The following is a 7388-nucleotide window of genomic DNA, read 5'->3' on the forward strand; positions in this document are numbered from 1 at the left end:
TGTGAATATATACATATATATATATATATATATATATATATATGATGTGATCATTCGAGCATATGATGTGCTATGAAAAGTTTTAAATTTTTAGTAATTTTATTACAATTATGCAATGAAAGATGTAATACCTCCGAAACGAATTAGGTGAAGCTAGAGCTTAATATTGTTTTCATAATAGTATATGGTCGTAAAAATGTTGGATAATGTGGTATTGAGGCAATGTCTAGAGTTTTAGGTGATTTGGAAGTTAAACGTCAATGAACGACCAAGACGTTCGATGACTAAGTCACCTATGTGCCTCATATGTGGTTTTATGTATTTATATGTGATTAATTAGGTTATAAAGTAATTAAATGAGTTATTATGGTGTATGTAGTGAGTGTGTAGAGTTTTGTGAAGTTTGGAGGTCAAACATCCAAGAACGTCCATGACGTTCGAAAGGTTTGCCTTCAAACGACCTTGTGTGTCTATGCGTGTTTCATCAAGTTTTATGCGTTTGTTTTCGATGAAAATCATGTCAGAGATCCTAAACTCATATGGAAACATATTTGGGTTTGAAAAGTGCAGGAAAACATTCCCATGGACATTTCAAGTGTCCTTGAAGAGGGACCTATGTTGGTGACCGAGACTGCCTAAGGCAGTCCTACCTACGGATGGCGAATGACGGCCAGTGCCTTGGTCGACGCCCCTTAGGTGGAGGGAATCATTTTATACTTAGACTATGGAGATAAGATCCCATTTTCCAGCCTCTGAACCCATCAACGGAGGACACGAGGGTCAGTTGGTGGACTGACGCCTTGTCGATGGGCAACCAACGATTGGGTTTGTTTCCTTTGCAGGTTCACTATTAAGTTAGGGGTGAACTTTTAATTTCACCCCATGTCAAAATAAGAGAAACATAGGTTACTTAGGGGTCTTTTGGTTATTTTAAACATGTTAATAAGCCTTTAATACTTCGAAGACTTCATTCTTCAAAAATCAAAACCGAAATCCCTTAGAAATTCTCTAGAACTCCGTTGGAGACAAAACACAAGGAAGGTCTTATATTGGAGAATTATGTGGAGATTCTACATCAAATTGAAGGATTATATTTATTTAGGTACTTTTTTTGATCGTTGAAACTCTATTCATCAAGGAGCCCAACTTTCAAAGAGGTTTTCTAAAGTTTTCAAAGATGAATTGTCCAATTTCATGATTTATCCATGGTTTCTTGCATTAAATGTTTTAAAGAATTGTATATTGATTGAATTTTTAATAATCATATGATATTAACTTAATAAACCTATGAACCCGTGTAATTGATGAACCCTAATTTTTGAATACTTTATTGCTTTAAGTGATTTGGACTTAATGCTTACGAATTCTAGTATAGGTTTCTATCGGATATTGATTGATGTAATAATTGTAATTGATTGATATATAGGTTTTATTAGATTGATGAATCTATATTAAACTGACCTAGTTTAATTTAATATCATAGTTTATGTATTGAATTATTGGTTATGGCCATGGGTACGGGACTTATGGTATTTAATTGGATGGCTTAGCATTGGATTTAATTGCTGAGGATGGAGTGGTGGTACGCTGCCCCAATTCCATTTATTTTATGTTGATTAGACTTTAATTATATTGTGATTGTCATGGTCCACTTATGGTGGCGGTGATATGTGCTTTACTTGAAATTGATGTGGCCTTGTCGGCATTACATTATGCATTATGATGATCATGGCCTTACTGACAACTAATTCAAGTATTATGATGATTTATGTGAAGTGTATAATATCTATCTACATGTAAATAATTTGAAAGTATGGGTGTTCTTCTATTGATGCTATTTGGGTGATCATGTCAGACTATGACTATGTCTTCATGTGTATAGTCTTAGGGTTGATGCATGGTTATTTATACATGACTATATGAGTCTATGATGGTTATATTGATGATCTTATAGTAGTTTATAGGATTACATAAGGATGATAATGGTTATTGCTATGTGCTTCTAGAATGACATGTAATATATGTTAGAGTGAAGTATGTTGTGTCTTGTCTTGGTTGACTTATGTCCCTTACATGATGGATGTATGAATGTGAATATGAGAAGTACTGACTTAGGATGATAAATCCTCTTAGTCTTGTATGTATGAATGACATGAGACCTTAAATGATTTTAGCGAGTCCTTATTGTGAAACCTTGAACTTAGTGGTATGTATATGAATATTGAAGTTGAAGGTCCTAATGGTATCCTCCAAGTAAAGGAATGATTGACTTAAGGTTGGTTGGCTGGAACAACATCATATCAATCCTTAGGAAAGTTACTATGAGCTTTTTGGTATGGTAAATATGATTGGGTTATGTACAAGATATGGAACCCCTTTATATGAACTTTTCATGTTAATTACTCTATGAGAACAAAGGCTAAGACCGAGTGAGTATGGTAAGGGAAATAACTCTAGTTAAAGGATTATACAAGAGTACAAAGCACTCCCTTCATATTCCTTAACCATATGGATACATCATATGTGTCCAGGCTCTACCATTGACAAGTAGAACACCCTTATCAGAGTAGGTTAGAACTCCGGATTCCATGTCTAGCTATCATGGTCTATGTCGGTCATTGCCTATTCGCATCATATTGGATACCTACTAGCAGCAAAAAAGTTCTATGATGTTTAGGATGTGGTATGGGACACTATCTAGACATGGCACAATAGGCTTTGAAGGTGTTAGTTAGAGTCCCTAGGTCTTGTCCAGGACAATTATTTGAATGTCTTATCTGATGAATGAGTCTTAAATGAACTAACGAATGTAATGACTTATGATAAGAAAATCATGTTAAATGAATAAGTATTTATCTAGAGTAGTTAAGGGTTGTCTAGTTAGGTATGAAGGGGCATAGGGATGATAAATTTGTATCTTTCCTAGATAAGACTTAATAATGACTCTAGTTAGGGAAGATGGTTGATTATGTAAACATGATCTAAGCCTTAGGTAGTCTTAAGGATTCTTTAATTAATATTTAAGAGGTCAATCATAGACGTTATCTTCTTGATTTACTTAAGTAAGTCTTTTGATAGCCTCTGAAATGAGAATGTCATGTTTATGTGTTTGGAGTCTAAGAAGTGTGTGTTGATCTCATTATAGGTGGTGTTGAGGTTCATTTAGGTATGCCTAGAGAGGTTGTATGGCCGGTCTCTCTTTTTCTTACTCAAGTGAATCTTAGGATAGCTTTTAGTGAGGGGATTACATGCTAAAAGGTGTCTAAAGTGAATCTAAGAAAACTTCACTGTAATAGTATAGTGAAGTGGGTTACTGTAATGTGAATCCTAAAAATGTGATAAATTCTCTAAGTGATTTGTTATGTGTTTTCAACTTGTTAAATGTTATTCTTATGAATATGATATGATGTTTAAATGCTGAAGAGCATGTTTCTAATAAAAATGTCCGCTTTCTTGATTTTATGCATAATGCCATACATAGTACGAGTGTTTTTTCTAACTCCAATCATTTGTTTATCTCTAAAGAAGTACGTGAAAGGTGAAAAGGATCATGAAGAAAAGTTTGGAATCTAGAGTCATTCAAGCGAAGTGAAGTATGTCCTCAATTGACTCGAGGGAATACATATATGTCTTTTATTTCAAATTATTGTAATAGACTACATATTTTCTATATAAGTATTGTATGGGTCGCGTCCCAAGTATTCTCGTCTCAAAGCTTTGATGAGAATGAGACTTAGCATTTCTATAATTTCATATGAAAAGATGTTTTAAGATATTCATGTGAAAAGTTTTAAATCTGCATTCATACTTCTATATGCGATAAACAATACGGATGGTCCTGTACAAGACCTCCGAGAGGTCAAGTACATTGGTTGCATTTCGAGAATGCCATATCTTCTAGGGTGTGGTTTTGGGATGTGAAAAGCTTGGTATCAGATAAAATGTTATGAAAGTAGTCTTAACAATCAAAGATTCTCATCAAGTCATGTCTAGTAGGGTCTTTACCATCGATGTGAGTCGCGACACATTTATGGGCTAGAGTCTATCGGACGATAGAGTTTCCCTTCTTTTCTACTCCTATGTCGTGCCGTAGAGTGAAAGTTATGAGTACTCTTTTCTTATGGTAACTCCTTGTATTTATCTTTAGTGTTATGAGTTCCTTCAAAGTGGGGGAGTATGGTGAGTAAAAGAGTCTTAATTGACTGTCTCATCTGTTCTATTCAACTAAAGCTTGAGAGAAGAAAGTCATAAAAGTATGTTGCATGTGCATTCTGTTTAGGGTCTTGTTGAAATTGGATTTCATTGATTCATTGCATTGTGAATTTTATGAAGTTGTGATTATGTTGTAAGATGTGTTTATATGGTTATACATTGCATAAAAATATGTTTCCATCATGATTTGACTAAAAGTTACATTTTTGAAAAATGTTTAATAAATCACTATAGCATTTCCTGCTCTCTGTGAAGATTTTATAAAATAGACTAATTCATTCTTTGGTCTAAAATTGTTATAATGTGGTTAAAACAGATGTATATGAGCATGATATTGTATATAAAATGAGTTTTTGCTATTCATAATGAAAGATGTGAGTTTTATAGCATAATGAGTTATAGGATTTATTCTAGTTTCTTGTTGTGTTGTGAGTCTCTAGATTATGTGAAATTTATGTTCTATTAGATGTTTGTATCGTATGAAATGTTATATGATATAGTCATGAGTTCCTAACTGAATCTCTATTCTTGGAAATGTTCGGAGAGTGGGATGGTGTCATTCGAGGACGAATGTTGTCCAAGTGGGGCAGATTGTAATACATCAAAAATGACTTAGGTGAATCTAGAGGCTAACATGATTGTCATGATGGTATATGGTCCTAAAATGGTCTATAATGTGGTATTGAGGCAATGTCTAGAGTTTTAGGTGATTTGGAATTGAAACGTCAAGGGACAACCAAGACGTTCAACGACTAAGTCACCTATATGTCTCATATATGGCTTTATATTTTTATGTATTATTCATGAGGTTGTAAGGTACTTAAATGATTTATTATGGTGTATGTAGTAAGTGTGTCTATTTTCGTGAAGTTTTGAGGTAAAACGTCCAAGAACTTCCTTGACATTCAAAAGGTTTTCCTTGAAACGTCATTGTGTGTCTATGCATATTTCATCAAGTTTTACATGTTCGTTTTTGATGAAATTCATGTGAGAGGGCCTAATCGCGTATACAAACATATTTGGTTCGGAAACATCATGGTAAATATCCCCACGGACCATCCAAGGGTCCTTGAGGAAGGACCCATGTTTGTGGCCAAGACGTTGTAAGGCAGTCCCACCTACAGATGGCTAACGATGGGCAATGGCCTGGTCGAAGCCCCATAGGTGGAGGGTGTAATTTGATACTTAGAATAGGGAGAAAATCTCCTATTTCCAGCCTCTGAACTCATCCACGGAGGACAGGACGGTCTGTTGGTGGACTGATGCCCCGCCGATGGCAACCGTCTATTGGCTCTGTTTACTATGCAGGTTCACTGTTAAGTTAGGGTTGAAATTGTAAATTCACCCCACGTCTAAATGAGAGAAATGACGTTTAGTTAGGGGTATTTTGGGTAGTTTAAATGTGTTTATAAGCCTTTAACACTAAGAAGACTTCCTTTTTAAAAAATCAAAACCCAAAATCCCTTAGAAATTATCTAGAACTCCATTGGAGCCAAAACTCAAGGAAGATCTTGGATTGGAGACTTGAGTGGATATCTTCATCAAAATTATGGATTAGCTTTATTGAGGTATGCTTTTTTATCCTTGAAACTCTATTAATCAAGGAGTCCAACTTTCGAAGAAGATTAATAAAGTTTTCAAAAATGAATTGTCCTGTTTCATATTCTATCCATGTGGTCTTGCATTAAAGGTTTTAAAGAATTTTATATTGATTGAATAGTTGTTAATTATATGATTTTAACTTAATTAACCTATGAACAATGTAAGGTGAACCCTTTTTTTTAATTACTGTATGGCTTAGTGATTTGGACTTAATGCGTATGAATTCTACTGTAGTTTTCTATAGGCTATAAATTGATGTAGTAATTGTAATAAATTGATATCTGGGTTGTCTTTGGTTGATGAATCTATATTAAACTGACCTAGTTTCATTTAATATCATAATTTATGTATTGAATTATTGGTTATGGCCATGGGTAAGGGCCTTATGATATTAAATTGGATGGTTTAGCATTGGATTGAAGTGTTGAGGATGGAGTGGTGGTACGCTGCCCTAGTTTCATTTTATGTTGATAAGACTTAAATTAAGTTGTGATTGGTATGGTCAACTTATGGTGGAGGTGTTATGTGCTTTACTTGCAATTGATGTGTCCTTGTTGGTGTTATTTTATGTATTATGATGACCATGGCCTTGACGGCAACTACTTGAAGTTTTATGATGATTTATGTGAAGTTGGATAGTATCTATCTACATGATAAATAATGTGAACGTATATATGTTCTTCTATTGATGCTATTTGGGTGATCATGTTAGACTATGACTATGTCATTATGTGTATAGTCTTAGGGTTGATGCATGGTTATTCCTACTTGACAATATGAGTCTATGATGGTCATATATATGATGTTATGGTAGTGCATAGGATTACCTGAGCATGATAATGGTTATTTCTATGCGTTTCTAGAATGACATGTAATACGTGTTAAAGTAAAGTATGTTGTGTCTTGTTTTGGTTGACTTGTGTCCCTTACTTGATGCATGTATGAATGTGAATACGAGATGTATTGTCTTAGTATGCTAAAGCCTCTTAGTCTTGTATGTATGAATGACATGAGACTTTAATTGTTGTTTAGAGGGTCCTTATTGTGAAACTTTGAACTTAGTGGTAAGGTTATGAATGTTGAAGTCGAAGGTCGTAATAGTATCCTTCAAGGAAAGGGATGATAGACTTAAGGTTGGTTGGTTGGAACAACATCATATCAATCCGTAGGAAAGTCATTATGAGCTTCTTGTCGGCAATGTAACGTAGCCCTAGTAGACCTCTTTGGTAGGATAAATGTGATTGGGTTATGAACAAGATATGGAACCCCTTTATACGAACCTATAAGAACAAAAGCTAGCACTAAGTGAGTATGGTAACGAAGTAGCTCTAGTTAAAGGATGATACAAGAGTGCAAAGCACGCCCTTCATATTCCTTTACCATGTGCCTACATGTGATGTGTCAAAGTTCTACCATTATCAAGTAGAACACCCTCATTGGAGTAGGTTAGAACTCCGTATTCCATGTCTAGCTATCATGGTCAATGTCGGTTATTGCCTATTCTCATCATATGGGATACCTACTAGCATTAGAGAAGTTCTATGAAGCCTAGGTGGTGGTATGAGAAGCTATCT

The sequence above is a fragment of the Solanum pennellii genome, chromosome 9 (assembly GCF_001406875.1).
Source record: "Solanum pennellii chromosome 9, SPENNV200".
In the NCBI taxonomy this organism is placed as follows: Eukaryota; Viridiplantae; Streptophyta; class Magnoliopsida; order Solanales; family Solanaceae; genus Solanum; species Solanum pennellii.